This window comes from Psammomys obesus, unplaced genomic scaffold, assembly GCF_907164565.1.
Source record: "Psammomys obesus unplaced genomic scaffold, mPsaObe1.curated_primary_1811, whole genome shotgun sequence".
Classification (NCBI taxonomy): domain Eukaryota; kingdom Metazoa; phylum Chordata; class Mammalia; order Rodentia; family Muridae; genus Psammomys; species Psammomys obesus.
In genome coordinates this window covers 9,383-32,440 of record NW_026585894.1, presented here as the reverse complement: position 1 = coordinate 32,440, position 23,058 = coordinate 9,383, and the positions used below count along the sequence as shown (strand labels likewise).

At 38.5% G+C, this 23,058-nt stretch overlaps 1 pseudogene; it reads left to right on the top strand.

Moving 5' to 3' along the window:
• The first annotated feature begins 15,118 nt into the window (after positions 1-15,118).
• Positions 15,119-15,214, top strand: LOC129671042 (U6 spliceosomal RNA; annotated as a pseudogene).
• Positions 15,215-23,058: the final 7,844 nt, after the last annotated feature.

The following is a 23,058-nucleotide window of genomic DNA, read 5'->3' as shown; positions in this document are numbered from 1 at the left end:
GAAGAAGAAGAAGAAGAAGAAGAAGAAGAAGAAGAAGAAGAAGAAGATGATAGTGCCTTCTTTAACTCATGAGACCCTACTTTAAATGATACTTCAGGACTTTTTGTTTTTTCAGTTATTTCATATAACCTCTTAAAACAGGCAAATATATATATATATATATATATATATATATAAAACATATACATATATATGTTTGATATATATATATATATCAAACATTTTAATGATTTACATTTCTATTTACATTTATAAAAGTTGCAGGTTGAGTCATGAGCCTCACTAGGCCAACATTATCCATGTTGCAAATGTTATAAAATTTAAATGCATGGTCAAAAAAAAAATGAAAGAACAACAACAACAAAATACATCCTTAATCTTTGCTTACATTTTATATGTCTGCAAAGTTTACCAAATCAATAAAATTACCTGAGGTCATCTCACAATCAGATACATTAGTGATTTACTTCATTGGCTTTCTGGTGACCATTTATCATAAGGTATAGAATCTTTAGAATGAATGGAAAGAGACAGGCAGATCAATGTTCAGGTGAATTGGAGTCCAGCCTGGTCTACAAAGTGAGAGTTGGAGAACATCCAGACCACACAGAGAAACCCTGTCTCAAAAAAACCCAGATAATAGTAATAAAGACAAGCTGGTAGTGGAGGCACATGCCTTTAAATCACAACACTTGGGGAGGCAGAGATGGGAAGATCGCTCTGAGGTCAAGACAAGCTTGGTTTACAAACCGAGTCCAGAACAGCCAAGGCTACACAGAAAAACCCTGTCTCAGAAAACAACAACAACAACAACAACAATAATAATAATAATAATAATAATAATAATAATAATAATAATAATAAATAGACATGAATGCACACAGTAAACAAAACCCCAGGAAACAGAGTGCTGCTTCTGAGAAGTCAATTCCTGTTTTCACAAGTTTAGTCAAGTAGAGACTAAACTCTAGAGCTACATATATACCTACAGAATGTCAGTGTTTTGAAGACATACCTGCATTCTTATCTTTGGTGTACCATTTTAAAAAATAATCAAGATATAGAGACAAACAAAGTACATTACCTCTTTTTTGGAGTAATTGCCTTTATTTTTTTAAGTAACTCTTTGGGGTATATGTAAGAAACCAGCAGTGGAGAAAGGTTCCGCTTTCTTCACAACCTCTCCAGCATGTGTTGTCACTTGAGTTTTTCATCTTGGCCATTCTGATGGGTGTAAGGTGAATCTCAGGGTTGTTATGATTTCCATTTCCCTAATGGCTAATGAGGTTCAGCATTTCTTTAAGTACTTCTCTGCCATTTGATATTCCTCTACAGAGAATTCTCTCTTTAGCTCTGTTCACCTTTTTTTTATGTGGATTACTTGGTTTGCTGATTTTCAGGTTCTTTAGTTCTTTATATATATTGGATATGAGTCCTCTGTCAGATAAAAGGTTGGTGATGATTCTTTCCCAACCTGTAGGCAGTTGCTTCGTTTTGATGACGGTGTCCTTTGCTTTACAGAAGCTTTTCAGTTTCATGAGGTCCCATTTATTGATTGTTGCTCTTAGAGCCTGTGCTGTTAGTGTTCTGTTCAGGAAGTTTTCTCCTGTACCAATGAGTTCTAGGGTATTCTCCACTTTTTTTTCTAACCGATTTAATGTGTCTGGTTTTATGTTGAGGTCTTTGATCAACTTGGAATTCAGTTTTGTGCAGGGTGATGAGTATGGATCTATTTACATTTTTCTACATGTAGACATCCAGTTGGACCAGCACCATTTGTTGAAGATGCTATCTTTTTTCCATTGTATGGTTTTGGCATCTTTGTCAAAAATCAGGTGTCCGTAAGTGTGTGGGTTTATTTATGGGTCTTCTGATGGATTCCATTGAGCCACCATTCTGTTTCTATGCCAGTGCCATGCAGTTTTTATAACTGTTGCTCTATAGTACAGCTTGAGATCAGGGATGGAGATACCTCCAGAAGATCTTTTATTGTAGAGGATCTTTTATTTTAGCAATTCTCGGTTACTTGGTATTCCATACGAAGTTGACAATTTTTCTTTCCAGGTCTGTAAGAATTGTGTTGACAATTTGTTGGCAATTTCATTAAATCTGTAGATTGCTTTTGGTAAGATGGCCATTTTTACTATGTTAATCCTGCCAAGCCATGAGCATGGGAGATCTTTCCATCTTCTCATATCTTCCTCTAATTCTTTCTTCAGAGACTTGAAATTTTTTTCATACAAGTCTTTGACTTGCTTGGTTAGGGTTACACCAAGGTACTTTATGACATTTGTGGCTATTGTGAAGGGTGTTGTTTCTCTAATTTCTTTCTCAGCCCTTTTGTCTTTTGTATAGAGGATTTCTACTGAAATTTTCGAGTTAATTTTGTATCCAGCCACATTGCTGAAGGTGTTTATCAGCTGTAGAAGTTCCCTGGTAGAATTTTTGGGGTCACTCATGTATACTATCATATCATCTGCAAAAAGTGATAATTTGACTTTTTCCTTTCCCATCTGTATCCCCTTGATCTCCTTCAACTGTCTTAATTATCTAGCAATGACTTCCAGTACTATGTTGACGAGATATGGATAGAGTGGGCAGCCTTGTCTTGTCCCTGATTTCAGTGGGATTGCTTTAAGTTTCTTTCCATTCAGTTTGATGTTGGCTATAGTTTGCTGTATATCGCCTTTACTATGTTTAGATATGTGCCTTGTATCCCTGATCTCTCCAATACTTTAAACATGAATTGATGTTGGATTTTGTCAAAAGCTTTTTCAGCATCTAGGGAGATTATCATATGGTTTTTTTCTTTCAGTTTGTTAACATGGTGGATCACATTGATGGAATTCCTTATAATGAACCACCCCTGCATACCTGGGATGAAGCCTACTTGGTCATAGTGGATAATATCTGTGATGTGTTCTTGTATTCGGTTTGCAAGGATTTTGTTGAGTATTTTTGCATCAATGTTCATAAGGGAGATTGGCCTGAAATTCTCTTTCTTTGTTGAGTCTTTGTGAGGTTTAGGTACCAAGGTGACTGTGGCTTCATAGAATGAGTTTGGTAATGGTCCTTCTGTTTCTATTTTGTGGAATAGTTTGAAGAGAATTGGAGTTAGCTCTTCTTTGAAGGTCTGGTAGAGTTTTGCGCTGAAGCCATCTGGTCCTGGGCTTTTTTTGGTTGGGAGACTTTTGATGATCAATTCTATTTCTTTGGGGGATATAGGACTATTTAATTCATTTACCTGGTCCTGATTCAGCTTTGGTAAGTCAAATCGATCAAGAAAATTGTCCATTTCATTTAGATTTTCAAATTTTGTGGCATATAGACTTTTGAAGTAAGTCCTAATGATTGTTTGGATTTCCTCAGTGTCTGTAGTTATGTCCCCCTTTTCATTTCTGATTTTGTTGATTTGGGTGGTGTCTCTCTCCCTTTTAGTTAGCTTGGCTAAGAGTTTGTCGATCTTGTTGATTTTCTCAAAGAACCAGCTTTTGGTTTCATTGATTCTTTGAATTGTTTTATTTGTTTCCAATTGATTGATTTCAGCCCTGAGTTTGATTATTTCCAGCAGTCTACTCCTTTTTGTGTGTCTGCTTCTTCTTTTTCTAGGGTTTTTAAGTGAGCTATTAAGTTGCTTGAATGAGCTCTCTCGAATTTCTTCTTGAAGGCACTTAGTGCTATGAACTTTCCTCATAGCACTGCTTTCATTGTGTCCCACAAGTTTGGGTATGTTGTGTCTTCATTTTCATTGATTTCTAGAAAGACTTTAATTTCTTTCTTTATTTCTTCCCTGACCCAGCTGTCATTTAGTAACAAGTTGTTCAGTTTCCATGTGTGTGTAGGCTTTTTGCTATTTCTGTTGTTGTTGAAGTCCAGCTTTATTCCATCATGATCAGACAAGATACAAGGGATTATTTCAATCTTCTTGTAACTGTTGAGGCTTGCTTTGTGACCAACTATATGGTCTATTTTGGAGAAGGTTCCATGAGGTGCTGAGAAGAAGGTAAATTCTTTTGTGTTTGGGTGTAAAGTTCTGTAAATGTCTGTGAGTTCCATTTGATTCATGACCTCTGTCAGAGATATTGTTTCTTTGCTTAATTTCTGGTTTTTTGACCTGTCCTTTGTTGAGAATGGGGTGTTGAATTCTCCCACTATTAATGTGTGGGAATCTATATGTGGTTTAAATTTAATCAATTTTTCTTTTACAAATGTGTGTGCTCTTGTATTTGGGGCATAGATGTTCAGGATTGTGATGTCTTCCTGGTGGAATTTTCCCTTGATGAGTATGAAGTGTCCTTCCCCATCTCTTTTCATTAATTTTGGTTGAAAGTCTATTTTATCAGATATTAGAATGGCTACTCCTGCTTGTTTCTTAGGTTAATTTGCTTGGAAAGTCGTCTTCCAACCTTTTAACCTCAGGTAATGTCTATCTTTGTGCCTTAGGTGTGTTTCTTGTATGCAATAGATTGCTGGGTTTTGTTTACATATCCATTCATGTTAATCACTGTCCTTTTACTGGAAATTTGAGTCCATTGATGTTGAGAGAGATTAATGACCAGTGGCTGTTAGATCCTTTGATTTTGATGTTGGCTGTGTTCATAAGGTTGTGTGCTTGGTTGCTTTTTGTTTTACTGTAGTAAGGTTAATTATTTCCTGTGTTTTCTTGACAGAAGCTAATTTTCTTGGGTTGTATTTTCCCTTCCAATGTCTTCTCTTATGCTGGATTTGTGTGTAGGTATTTTTAAAATTTGTTTTTGTCATTGAAAATCTTGTTTTCTTCGTCTATGAGGAGTGAGAGTTTTGCAGGATATAGTAGCCTGGGCTGACATCTGTGTTCTCTTAGGGTCTACATGATATCTGTCCAGGCCCTTCTGGCTTTCATAGTCTCTGTTGAAAAGTCAGGTGTAATTCTAATGGGTTTGCCATTATATGTTACTTGGCCTTTTTCCCTTGCAGCTTTTAGTATTTTTTCTTTGTTCTGTATACTTACTGTTTTGATTATTATGTGGCAGGAGGATTTTCTTTTCTGGTAAAATTTGTTGGGTGTTCTGTAGGCTTCATGTATTCTTATTGGCTTTTCCTTTAACTTGGGGAAATTTTTTTCAATTATTTTGTTGAAAATATTTTGTGTGCCTTGGAGAAGGGATTCTTCTTTTTCCTCTATACCTATTACTCTTAGGTTTTGTCTTTTCATATTGTCTTGGATTTTTTGGACGGTCTGTGTCAGAAATTTTTTGGATTTAACATTTTCTTTGACAGATATTAGATTTCTTCCATTGTATCTTCTACACCTGAGATTCTTTCTTCCATCTCTTGTAGTCTGTTGGTTATGCTTACCTCTGTAGTTCCTGTTTTCTTCCCTAAATTCTTCTTCTCCATTATTTCCTCCATTTGTGTTTTCTTTAATTTTTTCAGTTCTATCTTTAGGTCTTGAGTTGTTTTGCTTACTTCCTTCACCTGTCTGCTTGTATTTTCCTCTTTTTCTTTTAGTTCCTTCAACTCTGTCTCTTTTATATCTTTCAGTGATTTAATTATTTCTTCTCTGAAGGTCACAAGCTGTTCGGCTGCATCTTCCCGTATTTCTTCACAGATGGCCATAATCTGTTTGTCTTTAACATCCTCCATTTCTTTACGGATAGACATGATCTGTCTGGTTTTATCTTCCTCTAATTCTTTACGTATTTAATTTGTTTCCTCTAATATCCTCTTCATCAGCATAGATGTAAGGTCATCTTCTTGATTTTCTATTATGCTGCGTTGTCCAGGGCTGTTCGCCCTTCAATGGCTGGGTTCTGGAGTTGCCATATTGCTCTGTCTTTTGTTTCTTGAGCTTTTACCCTGACCTCTACCCATTGGGCTGTTTTAGGTGTTGGCTGTTAGTTTCTGTGCTTCCTGCAGTCCTGAGGTAGGGAGAATCCCCTTGGCCTGAAGATGAATTTTCCTGAAGGAGTCCTTCTCTGCTTTTTGGTTATGGTCACTGTATGGCCAGTGTTTCTCAGGAATTGCCAGTGCTCACCTCATCTGTATAGACCTGAGTAGTAGCTGTGGTCTTTGTTAGGCAGGGGGGGCTCTCCTCTTACCCATAGAAGTTCTCAAGACAGCTGCCCCACTGTTGGGTTTCTCGTTATAAATTTAGTGAGCTGCTGCTGTTGTTACAGTTTTCCAGGTACAGTCCTCAGGAAGAACCTGCCAATTCCCTAGCTGTGGGGTTTTCTCCCAATGGGGAAACTCAGTCTGTTATCCTGGGGCACACAGTTCTGTCCGGGAATGTGAGAGGAGAGCCCAGCAATTCTCTGTGCCAGAGGCTGAGTCCTTCGTCCTTGGCCTGGAGAATGTACACCTAGATTGAATTGGTGCCTGGGGGCGCCACTCTGGTCTGGAGGCTTGGTGCTTCTCTCTGACCAGAAGCTGTGTGTCCCTGTCTGGGATGGTGGCTGCAGGCACTGCTCTGGTCTGGACGCTGTGGGTGCAGCCCTCTTGAAGGACCAGGGATTCCCACAGTTTTGTCAGTCTAGCTAGGGATAACTGGTTGATCCTTGGCACAGTATCTGAGGGCTGCTGTAATGGCTTTCTGGCTTTTGTAGGTCTGAGGATGCAGCTGTGTGCCCCAGTGTCCTAGGGGTACTCAATAATGGCGGCTGAGCACAGCGCTCCTGCCTGCAGTAGAAAGCTAGAGCCTAGAGTCTGTGTGAATCCAGAAAGTCTTTTGGTGCTGGGTGTCCGGAGCCTTAGACCTGATGATCCCCCTGCTAGGGGTTTCCTTCTGCCAGAGACACCCAGTCTTTGCTTTGGGGACTGCTGTTCTTTCTGGGGTGGCAAGTAGAACCCACAGGCACAGACGCCCGCTTGTGGCTCCACCTTTCTGGCCTTTGGGAGCCTGGTCGTTTGACTAAACTAGATAATTTTCCTGAGACCTTTTAGGGTGTCGCCTGAGTGCTCTGAGATCAGACCAGCCATTTCCCTCCCTGTGGGTTTGCAGTTGACAGTGAAATGCAGTCTCTGGTGCCCTGGTGCCCTGGGGCCCACAGTTCTATCTGAGGTGGTGAATCAGGTGCACAGGCAGGGCTCTATGCAGGTGCCTGGGTCCCCGGCTCTGGCTCCAGGCTGGTTCCTGGGGTGCCTGTGGAATCTGAGTCTTTTCCAGGGGATGTCTGGGTGACCTAAGGTTGGTCCCAATCCTTTCCTTCTCTGTGGGGTTATCTCTCGACTGGAAAATCCAGTCTGTGATGTTCTGGGCCCACAGTTCATTCTGAGACGGTGACCAGATCACGCTGGCGTGTAGCTCTGGGCTGGCAACCAAGTGCCTGGTGGAACCAGGATCTCTTCCACGGTTTAGCTGGGTGAGTTAAAGGTGATTGAATCCCCCACCGTGGGGTATCCTCTCACCTATGAAACACAATCACTTGTGTTTTATGGCCGTGAGTTCTGATTGCTGGTCACTCTGCCAATCCTGCTGTGCTGCTGCTCAGAATGAGCTTCCTCCCGCCTCCGCCATCTTGCCCTGCCCAATAAATTTATTAAACTTACAAATTACTAAATTTTGTATTGTGTCATAGATCTTATGTATTCTGGAATTGAATTACCTAAAGTGTGTCAAAGTGAATAAATATGTATTAGAGGCAAGAGTTATACATGACTTAACTATTTAAAAAAGACATAAAACAATCCTGGAATAAAGATTAGCAAACTGTCCCTGACCCATCCAGTTGTGGTTTATTTTGTAAATAAGTTTTTGTTGTTGCACAGCTTTCTTCACTGTTGATGTGTTACCTGTGTCACTTTGTCAGCCTGGCTGAGTCAGATTATGGTAAGGAGACATCTGGCCTGCAAAGCCTTAGTGAGGTCTCACGAATGGCAACTGAGTAGAGAAATAGTGTAATGCCATTGTATAAGAGAAAGAGCATAGCACTGAAAGTTCATGCCTGGTTGTAGTTGCTGTTTATTTACTAATCATGAGCCTTTAGGTAATTTATGGCTTCTTGAGGAGCCTCAGTTACCCTCTTATAAAAGAAGAATCATAAGTTTAAAATCTTTTTAGCTCTTAAATTCTGCTTTTCTGTGACCATCTTAAGTGCCTGCTCTGATAGAGGGTTCCTGAGGTCCTTGTCACCTTTAAACTTACTATTCTATGTAACAAACAGGCTTTCTTTTTCTTTTTCTATTTCTTTTTATTTACTTTAGCCTGGTAGACTAAAGCAGTTTAATTTGACACCAATACAATATGAAGAGACTATACCACCTGAGAGACCCAGAGTAGCTTTTTTCCAGACACTTCCTCCTCTTTTATCTGCCTTGTCTGTCCCACCTGTCCCACCAATTCATTTGGCCCTTTCTCAAAATGATGACTTGCACAATGGACTCAACAGCACCCTTGGTGACATGGATCATTCCAGGTACTTATTTAAATAGTTTTATATTTGGGAGTTAGGTAAGGCCTTGTTTTGTGTTACATTTAGAAGGATGTCCTGCTGCAGATGATGATGTCCTTCAGAGATTTTGTTTCACTATTAACTTTGGCAAATAATTTCTTTTATTCATTGCTACTGATACTCTTTTTCTCTGTTATTAGGGACTGGCATTATTGGGAGATATGGCCTCGCTGAAGTAGGTGTGGCTTTGGAGGAAGTGTGTCACTAGAGGGTGGGCTTTGAGGTCTGAGAAACTCAAGCCCTATCTATAGCCTCCTATTAGATTCCCCATGGCCTGCAGATCCAGATCTACAACTCTCAGTTACCTCTCCAGCACCATGTCTGCCTGCATGGCACCATGCTTCCCACCATGCTGATAATAGACTAAGCCTCTAAACTGTAAGCCAGCTCCTTATTTTCCTTTGTTAGAGTTGTTGTTGGTCATGGTATCCCTTCACAGCAATACAAACCCTAACTAAGACAATGACACACAAATGTTTTCTACCCATGTTTTAGCTACTCCTTTTGTGGTAAACTAATGGGTTTCTTGGGAAGAAAATTTCTGAGTTCCCTGTTAGAATCATGTTCAAAACCTTGTTAACATGCATAAGTGCTGTTGTCTCAAAAGATTTGCAGAAATTATTTAGTACACAATAATCTAAAGATTCCTGTCTCCAGGGACACAAGAGAAAACCAAACAATTCTAGTACTGTAGTAGACAAATGATGATGGCTTTCAAATAGAAAAGTTATTGGTAATATCAAATGCTCCTAATAAGTCAAGTTAAATATCTGAAACTGATCAATAAAAATAATGGATGAATTTGAGGAGAAAAGGAGAGAAGCTGTGAGTGGTGGTACGCACCTGTAATCCCAGCACTCAGGGAGATAAATGCAGGTGGCAAAAAAAGAAAAGAAAAGAAAAGAGGGAAGCAAAAAGAAAGTGGGGTAAAGAAAAAGAAATAAATCTCTAGTAGTGACTATCATACTAGCTGACAGAAATTTGATAATTGATTTAGGAAATGTTAGCTAGATGTATGTATCCAAGTGTCACTTGGTTGTGTGTTTAAATAGGGATGTGATGAAGACTACTAGGAGGCATATGAACAAAAAGGACTGCAGATTCTGAAAGCATGGTATATGTGTGTGCTGGGTAGTTTTCTGTCAACTTGACACAAGCCAGGGTAATGTGGGAAGAGAAAATCTCAACCAAGAAAACTTTTTTTCTGGTGGTTTGAATGAGGATGGTCCCAGAGGCTCATATATTTGAATGCCTGGTCCCTAGCTGGTGTTGAGGAAGCATGAGGAGTATGGTCTTTGTTGGGGGTATGTAACTTGTGGTGGCTTTGAGGTTTCAAAAGCTCACTCAAGCCCAAGCCCATTCTTGTGAAAGAGATATAAGCTCTTAAGTCACAACTACTCCAGCACTATGCCTGCTGGCCTGCAAACAACCTTATCATAGACTTGTCCTCTGATGCTGTAAGCAAGTCTTCAATTAAATCTTTATTCTATAAGTTACATTCGTCATGGTGTTTCTTCACAGCAGCAAAACAGTGATTGAGAAAACCTCTATCAGATTGGACTATAGGTAACTCTATGAGGCGTTTTCTGTGTTAATGAATGATGTTAAAGTATCTAGCACACTGTGGTTGGTGACACTTATGTGCACGCTATGTTCTCTGCATCAGTTCCTGCTTCCAATTTCTGTCCAGACTTTCCTTCATGATGTAAGCTCAAATCAACCTTTTCCTCCTCAAGTTGATTTTAGTTAGAGTTTTATGACAATGGAGAAGTAAACTGTATTAGTAGAAAAGCTGAATGGTCACGAATGAGAAATGTAGATTTTAAGAAATATTTTACAATCAGCATTTCAGGTGAGTATGAAGAAACTGAAGGTGGATGTTACAAAATGATTGTAAAGTTAGTCATCACTAAAAAAGCTGTACAGTGATGAAAATGTGAAAATATCACAAGAAAAGAAGAGTATGTGCACCTAAGGGCTAATCAGTGGAAAGAATAGTTTCATCAGGAAAGGAAGGTGTTAAAATTTTATAAAGCTGGGCTTGGTAACACACACCTATAACCCAAGAACTTGGGATGCTGATAAAAAAAAGATTATGTCAGGTTTGTAGCCAGCCTAGCTTAGACTGAGAGACCTTATGTTCTCAAAACCAAGAAATTCAAAACTACTATCACTTTACATGAGTGACTTTTACACTTCCTGTCTACAATACCTACTTACCTGCTTGGTTTCTAGCTGTTTGCTTCTTGGCTTTTCATCTTTTTCTGCACTCCATAAATTTGCCCTTGTCAAGTCAAACACGAAGACATGCTAGTTCTTTTTCAACTTCCTAAACAAATTAAATAAGGCAGTAGTTTACTCAAGAACCAACAGTATTTAAAAATATGCAAATACTACTAACATTTCTAAAAGTAGACGTAGCAGCAAACAGCTTGAATCCAGCACTTAAGAGGAGATGCACAAGGTCACTTTATTCTCAGCTATGCATCTAGTTTCCAATCAACTTGGACTCAATCAGGCCTTATCAAAAGACAGATTAAAAACAAAACTCTCCTTGTTTTCAGTTATAAAGATTCGCAACACATGTGGAATATGATGCATTATTTCATTGTCCAATTTGAAATAAGAGGTACAGAGAATCAAGATGCTGTTTATCAAAGCCAAGCATGGTAATCCAAATACATGGAAAGCTGAGGTAGGACTTCTGAGACTACAGGGCTAGCCGGGGCAGATTAGTGAGTTCCAATGCTATCTAGGCTACAGGATAACATATGTCTTGTAACTATCACATGTCCCCAAAAGGATTCTCTTTAGCTCATTCAAAAAGACTCATTCTTGAGCTGGAGGGATAGCTCAGTTGATAAGAGCACTGGCTGCTCTTGCAGAGAACCCAGGCTAAGTTCCAAGGACACAATAGCAGTTTCCAACCATCTGTAACTCCAGTTCCAGGGTATCTAATGCCCTCTTCTGGCCTCTGTGGACACTGCATGTATGTGGTATACATAAGTACTTTCAGGTAAAACCCCCACACGTAAAATAAAAATAAATGCACTTTCTTAAATGAGAGAGAGAGAGAGAGAGAGAGAGAGAGAGAGAGAGAGAGAGAGACTCATCTTTATTTCTTAGGTTCCATGCTGAGGCATCTAATAAGTATTAAATGCAGACACCCTTAACTTTTTAATCTGCTGTGCTAAATGGGTAGTACATGAATGTGTTTTGATTGAATAATCTTTCCTGGATGGCCTTTGTATTTGGAGTGATATTAGGGGTTCTATTAGATGCTCTATAAGTTAGATTTTCTTTACTGTGTTCTTGACAACGGTCTCCAGAGCATTCTAGGAAAGGCTTAATTCCTCTTCCTCCTATGAAAAACACTATTTTGAAATGCATTCAAAATAACTTGGAATTATCATTTCCAAGGGGAAAATTCTAAATCCATTAGTTATAAAATGTTTTTTTTATATGAACAGTCATTCACAAAAAATGTTTAAATTGTTCAAAGGGTCTATTAAATGCACTTCCTAAATTCTTAAAATTTATTCTTACTATTTTGAATTATGTGTGCGAATGTGTATCTGTGTGTAGGTGCCTGTGAGTAGAGGTATCTACATAGGCCAGGTGTCAATTCTCTTGGAGGTGGAATTACAGGCAGTTGTGAGCTTACTAACATGGGTACTGGGAATAGAACTTAGGTCCTCTGAAAGAGTAATACATTGTCTTGACTGACAAGCTATCTCTTTAACCCCAATGTCATAAAATTTATAGGATTTAGTTCAAAACAAAACAAAAAAAGAAAATCAAGCCAGCTGAGCAGGTTAAAGTGCTTCGAAGCCCTGATAACCTGCATTGATCCCCAGAACTCCTAAAAAAGTGCTGTATTTACTGGCTCATATTTGTAATCCAAAATGGGAGAGGAGACAGAATTGCCAGGAAACTTAACAGAACAGGGAAGATATACCAAGAAACCCTGCCTCAAAAATAAAAAAAGACAATAGAAAATAACTCCAGACAGCTGTCCTCTGAACTCTATACATGGGTGCACATAAATTATTTTTTCCTTTTTACAAATTACAAAATATGCACCTCATCAAAAGATGTCTTGATTTTATACTGTCTTAAAAGAAAACAGAAACAGTATAAAGTACTTTTGTAGTACTACAATTTGTTGTGTATAAAGAGAAAATGTGTACATACACCCATACAGCCACCAAAAGGTTGTATTAGCATTAATATATCAGAGTCTGGCAATACTTTTCTTTGATGGACAAGACAGTAAGTACTTGGGGTTTGGTGGACCACATGATGCCTTCACAGCTTTTCAACCCTGCATTAAAGACTGAAAGGAGCCACAGGAAAATACATAAATTTATGATTGAGACTATTAAGCCTTATTTGAAGAGGGAAAGAAAACACAAACAGGAGAATTTAACAGAAGAAAACACAAACAGGAGAATTTAACAGATGGCCATAGTCTGAGGAATTAACATGTCATTTATTACCACTTCAGGTCATATATCAAACTAAAGTTCAACACAAATAAACCTCTAAAATGAGTATCCCTGAGGTGTTGGCAATATAATTCTGATTGTATCTACTAATAAAGAATAATATATTGATAACTAAGTAGCTATCAAGGGTAGGTTCACTACCAGTTTGATAATAAAACAATACATATATTACTGGACTAGTATTTTATTAAATTATGTCAAGTTATTTTTATTTGTATTTTTTAATTTTATTTTTATATTTATTAATTAGTTTATTCACTTTGTATCCCAGCTGTAGTACTTTCTCCCATCCCCTCCCAATCCCACGTTCCCTCCCTCATTTTCTCCTATGCCCCTCCCACAGCCCAATAATAGGAGAGGTCCTCCTCCCCTTCCATCTAACCCTAGACTATCAAGTCTCATCAGGACTGGTTTCTTTGTTTTCCTCTGTGGACTGGTAAGGCTGTTCCCCCCTTAGGTGGAGGTGATCAAAGAGCAAGCCCATGAGCTCATGCCATAGACGTTCCTTGTTCCTATTTTGGGGAACCCTATTGGACACTGTGCTGCCATGGGCTACTTCTGTGGAGGGGTTCTAAGTTATCACCATGCATGGTCTTTGTTTAGAGTATCAATCTCAGAAAAGACCCTTGTGCCCAGATTTTTTTGTTATTCTGTTGTTCTCCTTGTGAAGCTCCTATTCCCTCCAGGTCTTTCTAGCTCTCCCTTCTTTCATAAGATTCCCTGAACTCTGCCAAAATTTGGCAATTAATCTCAGCATATGTTTTGATACCCTGCTGGGTAGAGTCTTTCAGAGGCCCTCTGTGATAGGCTCCTGTCCTGTTCCTTGTTTTCTCCCTCTTCCAATGTCCATCTGATTTGCCTTTCTGAATGAAGATTGAGCATCTTATCCAGGGTCGTCATCCTTCCTGATTAGCTTCCTTAGGTGTACAGGTTTTAATATGATTATCCTATATTATATGTCTAATATCCACTTATAAGTGAGTATCTTCCATGTGTGTCTTTCTGCTTCTGGGATACCTCAGTCAGGATGATCTATTCTAGGTCCCACCATTTGCTTGCAAATTTCATGATTTCCTTGTTTGTAATTGCTGATTAGTATTTCATTGTGTAATTGTACCACAATTTCTGTATCTGTTCCTCAACTGTGAGACATCTAGGTCATTCCCAGTTTCTGGCTATTACAAATAAAGCTATTATGAGCATGGTTGAGTAAATGTCCTTGTATACATGAGTATCTCTTGGATATGTACCCAGGAGTGGTATAGCTGGATCTTGAGGTAACAGTATTCCTAATCATCTGAGAAAGCACCAGATTGATTTCCAAAGTGGTTGTACAAGTTTACAATTCCACCAACAATGGAGGAGGGTTCCTCTTTCTCAACATCCTCTCCAGCATGTGAGATTCCACCTTACACCCATCAGAATGGCTAATATACATGTGACAACACATGCTCAATAATATATGAATTGAGTATTCCTTAATCAAAGTACTTGGTATGGACATGTTTCAGACTTTGGAAATTCTTAAAATGAGATGGGATGCGAGCCATGTTTACTTTTTTATTTTATAACTCAATTTTATTTTTTTCTTTTTAATTTTTAAAAACGATATATTTATTTATTATGTATACAGTGCCTGCATGCCAGAAGACAGCATTGGATCTCATTATAGATGGTTGTGAGACACTATGTGGTTTCTGGGAAATGAACTCAGGGCATCTGGGATAGCAGCCAGTGGTCTTAATCTCTGAGCTATCTCTCCAGCCCCAGAACCCAAGTTTAAACACAAAATTCAATTCTGCTTTATATACAACTTAGACACTGCCTAAAAGCATTTTTTTTATTATCTTAAAAAGTTTGATCTTGTGCTCATTTCAGCAGCACATATATAAAATTTATCAAAAGATAAATATAGCATTTTTATGGAACATCATCCTACTACTATAAGAAATACAAACCTTTATATCACAAAGTGTATATATGTAAATATAATGGAAGTGCAGTACTCTATATGCATATTAGCTTCTCTCTGCTGTTGTTGTGGAGCAGAGACAAGCAAATCCTAGGAGTGCGATGACCACCATCTCAGCCAAAGTAAAATTAGATTATTCTAGTCAGAGTAAAGATTGGAAAGCAGTGTTCCAAATACTTAGTTATAAGACTGGTTCACCACTATTCCCCTAAAATTCAGTTTCTTACATATTTCTAATACAGAGAAGATTATCATGGCCTCTATGCAAGGATGACACACAAATTCATGTAGCATTCCATATTTTTGATTGGTATGAATATGTGTGTATTACTTGAAGTTCCAAGCTTCTTCATGTTCCCATTAGTTACCATTTAGCACTTCATCTTAAAGTACTGCCTTCTAAGAAAATTATTTAGAGATGCTAGATAATGTAACAGCAATGAGATTTATTACATAAAAGCATGTTGTGTGTATGTAATGGGATTATGGGTTCTGAGATTATGACAGATATGTGGAGACTGGATGACCACTTTGTGGGGTTTATTTTGGCCATCTTTATATGGTCAGGGTCATGTTTCCAGCTCTGCATACCACAGACATTTCTCACTTAGCTGTCTCACTGATAATGAAATAAAATTAGTTGAAAAATTAAAAAAATAATAATTTATAAGGCCAGAGAGATGTCTCATTGGATAAGAACACAGGCTGCTCTTCCAGAGGACCTGGGTTCAATTACTAGCACCCACATGGCAGCTCACAACTGTAACTTCTGTTGCAGAGATCACCACCTCAACAGAGACATACATGATGTCAAAACAACAATGTACAAAAGACAAATTAATTAATTAAAAAATAAATAATATTGTGCCATAAGGGTGGGTTTACAGCTCAGTGATACAGCATTTACCTAGCATGCAGGAAGCCTTGGGTTTAATTCCCAGTACCACAAATAATATAATGCATGAAGCAAAGCTAATTGTGGAACTTTCTACTTTTATTATCACATGTGAGCACTCAGAAGGCTTCATTCAGATTTTGAATACTTTCAGATTTCAAATTTCAGGTTAGGAATTCTCAATCACCCTAAGTATCATGGATTTGAAAAATGATTTTTAAAAGTATGTAAGACTGTGAGGAACTATGATAATTATTTTTTAAGATTTATTTATTTATTTTATGTATATGAGTGCTCTGTTTTCATGTACACCTGCCTGCCTGCCAGAAGAGGGCATCAGAGCCTAGTATAGATGGTTATGAGCCACCATGCAATTGTTGGGACTTGAACTCAGGACCTCTGGAAGAGCAGAAAGAACTCCTTATTTTTTTAATTTTAAATTTAATTTTTATTTTTATATCAATCACAGTTTATTTAATTTGTGTCCCAGCTGTAGCCCCCTCTCTCATCCCCTCTCAATCCCATCCTCCCTCCCTCATCTCCTCCCAGGCCCCTTTCCAAGTCTCCTGATAGAGAGGTCCTCCTCCTCTTTCATCTCACCCTAGCCTATCAGGTCTCATCAGGACTGGCTGCATTGTCTTCCTCTGTGGCCTGGCAAGGCTGCTTCTCCTCAGGGGAAAGTGATCAAAGAACCAGCCACAGAGTTCATGTCAGAGACAGTCCCTGTTTCCTTACTAGGGAACCCACTTGGATACTGAGCTGCCATGGGCTACATCTGTGTAGGGATTATAGGTTATCTACATGCATGCTCCTTGGTTGGAGTATCATTTTGAGAAAAGCGCCCTGGGCCCAGATTCCTTGGTTCTGTAGCTCTCCTTCTGGATCTCCTGTCTCCTCCAGGTCTTTCTATCTTCCCTTCTTTCATAAGCATCCCTGCACTCTGCCCAAAGTTTGTCTATGATTCTCAGCATCTGCTTTGATACCTTGCTGGGTAGAGTCAGAGGCCCTCTGTGGTAGGCTCCTGTCCTGTTTCCTGTTTTCTCCCTCTTCCAATGACCATCATATTTACCTTTCTGAGTGAGGATTGATCATCTTACCAGGGTCCTCCTTCTTGCTTTGCTTCTTTAGGTGTACAGATTTTCATGTTTATTCTATATTATATGTGCAATATCCACTTATAAGTGAGTATCTACCATGTGTGTCTTTCTGCTTTTGGGATACCTCACTCGGGACGATCTTTTCTAGATCCCACCATTTGCTTGCAAATTTCATGATTTCCTTGCTTTTAATTGCTGATTAGTATTCCACTGTATAAATGTAACACAATTTCTATATCCATTCCTCAGTTGAGGGGCACCTGGGTTGTTCCCAAGTTCTGGCTATTACAAATAAACCTGCTATGAACATGGTTGAGCAACTGTCCTTATTGCATAGTTGTGCATATTTTGGATATATACCTAGGAGTGGTGCAGCTGGATCTTGTGGAAATACTATTCTTAATTATCTGAGAAAGCACCAGATTGATTTCCAAATTGGTTGTACAAATTTACATTCTCACCAACAATAGAGGTAGGTTCCTCTTTCTCCACATCATATGCAGCATGTGTTGTCAAAAACAAACAGGGAAGGTTTCAGATAAGTCAATGGCCAGGGGTAGGTGAACGAACACCCCCAACATAAATCAGGACATCATAACTTCACCAGCAACCCTTAAAATTGATCGATACTCCAATCCAACAGAAGAACACAAAAATGACTTTAAAGCTATGCTTACCCAACTATTTGAGGCTCATAAAGAGTAAACAAACAAATCTCTCAGAACAGTAACCATGCAAATTCAGTCAGCTAAAGATGAAATGAAAAAATCTTTCAAAGACTTGGCCAGTCAATTGGAGGTAAAGAAGAAAGAAATAGACAAAATTCTTAAAGAAACACAGGCAAACATAGCCAAAAAAATAGAGGCACAAGTAAAGATAAAATTAGTGGCATATAGAAAGGAAATGAACAAAAAAATAGAGACTATCATAGAGAGACAGGAATCCACATTCAAACAGATGAAGAAAATTGTGCAAGGCATGAAAACAGAATTAGATTCAATAAAGAAAACACAAACTGAGAAAACCCTGGAGCTGGAGAACTTGTAGAAAAGATCAGAAACTACAAAGGTAAGCATCACCAACAGAATACAAAAGATGGAAGAGAGAATCTCTGGAGCTGAAGATGCACTCATAGAAATTGATACTTCTCTCAAAGAAAAAGTAAAATCAGAAAAGTCCCAAATACAAAATATCCAAGAAATCAAGGACACCATGAAAAGACAAACTCTAAGAATAATAGGAGTTGATGAAAAAGAAGACTCCAGGCTCCAAGGTCCAGAAATTATTTTCAAGAAAATCATTTATGTAAGAAGTGGGACATAGTAAGAGCTGGAGCGGACAGGAACTCCACAAGGAGAGCAACAGAACAAGATAATTTGAACACAGGGAACTTCTCAAAGACTCATACTCCAACCAAGGACTATTCATGGAGATAACCTAGAACCCCTGCACAGATGTAGCCCTTGGCAGTTCTGTGTCCAAGTGGGTTACATAGTAATGGGAAGAGGGACTGCCTCTGACATAATCTGATTGGCCTGCTCTTTGACAACCTCCCCCTGAGGGGGGAGCAGCCTTACCAGGCCACAGAAGATGACAATGCAACCACTTCTGATGAGAACTGATAGACTAAGATCAGAAAGAAGGAGAGGAGGACCTCCCCTATCAGTGGACTTGGGGAGGAGCATGCATGCAGAAAGGGGAGGGAGGGTGATTTCGGGAGGGGAGGTGGGAAGGGTTTATGGGGGATACAAAATGAATAAAGTACAATTAATAAAAGTTAAATAAAAAAGAAAATCATAGAAGAAAACTTTTCCAATTTAAAAAAGAGATGTCCATAAATAAACAAGAGGCCTACAGTACACCAAGTAGACTAGACCAGAAAAGAAACACATCATGTCACATCATAGTCAAAACACTAAATCTACAGAAAAAATAAAAGATATTAAATGCAGAAAGGGAAAAAGTCAAGTAACATATGAAGGTAGACCTATCAGAATCACAGCGGACTTCCCGTCAGCAACTATGAAAGTCAGAAGAGCCTGGACAAGTGTCATGGAGACTCTAAGAGATCACAAATGTCAACCCAGACTACTATACCCTGCAAAGCTTTCAATCAAAATAGATGGGGAAAACACAATATTCCATGACAAAACTAAATTTATGCAATATCTACACAGCAAACCAGACCTACATAAGATACTAGAAGGAAAACTCCAATCCAATGAAAACAACTTCACCCAAGACAACATGGTACACAGATAATATACCAACAAAAATGAAAAGAAAACAAGCAATGAAACACAGTAAGACCACCGACTGCAATACAAAAGAAACTAACATTTATTGGTCACTATTATCTATCAACATCAATAGACTCAACGTTGCAATAAAAAGACACAGACTAACAGAATGGGTGCAAAAACAGGATCCAAAATTCTGCTGCATCCCAGAAATGCACCTCCGCAACAAAGATAAACATTACCTCAGAATAAAGGGCTGGAAAATGTCTTTCAAGCACACAGACCCAGAAAACAAGCTGGGGTAGCTATCCTAATATCTAATAAAGTAGACTTTCAACCAAAATTAACCAAAAAAGATGAGGAGGGGCACTACATTCTCATCAAAGGAAAAATCCACCAAGAGGACATCACAACTCTGAACATCTATGCCCCAAATACAAGAGCACCTACATTCATAAACGAAACATTACTAAAACTTAAATCAAACATCGATCCCAACACCTTGATAGTGGGAGACATGAACATCCCACTTTCACCAAGGGACAGATCATTTAGACAGAAACCTAATAAGGAAATAAAGGCACTTACAAAGGTCCTAAATAAAATGGACCTAATAGATGTCTACAGAACTTTCCACCCAAACTCAAAAGAGTATACCTTCTTTTCAGCACCTCATGGAAACTTCTCCAAAATAGACCATATAGTTGGTCACAAACTAAGCCTCAACAGACACAAAAATATTGAAATAATCCCCTGTATACTATCTGAACACGATAGACTAAAGCTACACCTCAACAACAATGGAATTAGAAGAAAGCCTACAAACAAATGGAAACTGAACAACTTGCTGCTCAATGAAAGCTGGGTTAAGGAAGAAATAAAGAAAGAAATTAAAGACTTCCTAGAATTCAATGAAAATGAAGGTAAAGCATACCCTAGTTTATGGGACACAATGAAAACAGTCACCAGAGGAATAAGTAAGTGCCTTCAAGAAGAAATTTGTGACATCTCATACAAGCAACTTAATGGCTCAACTGAAAGTCCTAGAAAAAAAAGAAGCAAATGCACCTAAGAGGAGCAGACGGCTGGAAATAATCAAACTCAGGGCAGAAATCAATCAATTAGAAACAAATAAAACTATTCAAAGAATCAATGAAACCAAGAGCTGGTTCTTTGAGAAAATCGGCAAGATAGACAAACCTTTAGCCAAACTAACTAAAAGACAGAGAGAAACTATCCAAATCAGCAAAATCAGAAATGAAAAGGGGGACATAACTACAGACACTGAGGAAATCCAAACAAACATTAGATCTTACTACAAAAGCCTATATGCCACAAATTCGAAAATCTAAAAGAAATGGACAATTTTCTAGATAGAGTCCATCGACCAAAATTAAGTCAAGATCAGGTAGAAAGACTGAATAGTCCTATATCCCCCAAGGAAATAGAAACAGTCATCAACAGTCTCCCTTCCAAAAAAAAGCCCTGGGCCAGATGGACTTAGTGCAGAATTCTACCAGACCTTCAAAGAAGTGCTAACTCCAATTCTCTCCAAACTATTCCACAAAATAGAAACAGAAGGAACATTACCACACTCATTCTATGAAGTCACAGTTACCTTGATACCTAAACCACACAAAGACCCAACAGAAAAAGAGAACTTCAGACCTATCTCTCTTATGAACATTGATGCAAAAATGCTCAATAAAATACTGGCAAACCGAATCCAAGAACATATCACAAGATAACATCCAACACGACCAAGTAGGCTTCAACCCAGGCATGCAAGGGTGGTTTAACATAAAGAAATCCATCAATGCAATCCACCACATAAACCAAATGAAGGAGAAAAACCACATGATCATCTCCTTAGATTCCGAAAAAGCTTTTGACAAAACCCAACACCCATTCATGTTTAAAGTCTTGCAGAGATCATGGATACAAGGCACATACCTAAACATAGTAAAGGCAATATACAGCAAACCTATAGCCAACAACAAACTCAGTGGAGAGAAACTTAAATCAATCCCACTGAAATCAGGGACAAGGCTAATCTGCCCACTCTCTCCATATATCTTCAACATACTACTTGAAGTCCTAGCCAAAGCAATAAGACAACTAAAGGAGATCAAGGGGATACAAATTGGAAATGAAGAGGTCAAAGTGTCACTATTTGCAGATGATATGATACTATATATATGAACGAACCCAAAAATTCAACCAGAGAACTCCTTCAGCTGATAAACACCTGCACCAATGTGGCTTGATACAAAATCAACTCAAAAAAATCAGAAGCCTTTCTTAATACCAAAGACAAAAGAGCCGAGAAAGAAATCAGGGAAACAACACCCTTCACAATAGCCACTATTAACATAAAATACCTTGGAGTGACTCTAACCAAGCAAGTGATAAACCTGTTGGAAAAAAATTTAAGTCTCTGAAGAAAGAAATTGAAGACGAATCAAAAGATGGAAAGATCTCCAGTGCTCATGGATTGGTAGGATTAAAAAAGTGAAAATGACCATCCTGCCAAAAGCATTCTACAAATTCATTGCAAATCCCATGAAAATGCCAACTCAGTTCTTTACAGAACTTGAAAGAAAGATTCTCAGCTTCATATGGAGGAACAAAAGACCCAGAATCTCCAAAACGATTCTGTACAACAACAGATCATCTGGAAGTATCTCCATCCCATATCTCAAGCTGTAGTACATAGGAATAGTAATAAAAACTCCATGGTACTGGCATAGAAACAGAAAAGAATGCTGAGTAGTATTCCATTGTGTAAAAATACCACAATTTCTGTACCCATTCCTCCGTTGATGGACATCTGGGTTGTTTCCAGGTTCTGGCTATTACAAATAAAGCTGCTATAAACATGGTTGAGCAAATATCCCTTTTGTGTACTTGAGCAAACTTTGGGTATATACCTAGCAGTGGTATAGCTGGGTCATGAGGAAGCACTATTCCTAATTGTCTTAGAAAGCGCCAGATAGATTTCCAGAGTGGTTGTACCAGTTTACATTCCCACCAGCAGTGGAGGAGGGTTCCCCTTTCTCCACAACCTCTCCAGCATGTGTTGTCCCTTGAGTTTTTCATTTTGGCCATTCTGATGGGTGTAAGGTGATATCTCAGGGTCGTTTTGATTTGCATTTCCCTGATGGCTAATGAGGATGAGCATTTCTTTAAGTGTTTCTCTGCCATTCGATATTCCTCTGTCGAGAATTCTCTGTTTAGCTCTGTTCCCCATTTTTTAATTGGATTACTTGGTTTGCTGCTTTTCAGCTTCTTTAGTTCTTTGTATATACTCGATATTAGTCCTCTGTCAGATAAAGGGTTAGTAAAGATTCTTTCCCAATCTGTAGACAGGCGTTTTGTTTTAATGACAGTGTCCTTTGCTTTACAGAAGCTGTTCAGTTTCATGAGGTCCCATTTATTGATTGTTGCTCTTAGAGCCTGTGCTGTTGGTGTTCTGTTCAGGAAAATGTCTCCTGTGCCAATGAGTTCTAGGCTGTTCCCCCCTTTTTCTTCTAACAGATTTAGAGGAAATCATGAAATTTGCAGGCAAATGGTGGAATCTAGAAAAGATCATCTTGCGTGAAATATCCCAGAAGGAGAAAGACAAACAGGGTATATACTCACTTTTATAGACCTATAAGATATAATAAACATAATGAAATCTATACACCTAAAAAAGATAATCAAGAGAACGGACATGGGGTAAGATTATCAATCCTCGTTTTGAAAGACAGATGGGATACGCATTGAACATTGACAGGAGTCTACTGAGCGCATTTGAAAGACTCTACCTAGCAGTGTTTTCAAAGCAAAGACTCATGACCAAACCTTTGGCAGAGTACAGGGAATCATAAGAAAGAAGGGGAGTTAGACTGATGAGGAAAGGATAGGAGCTCCAC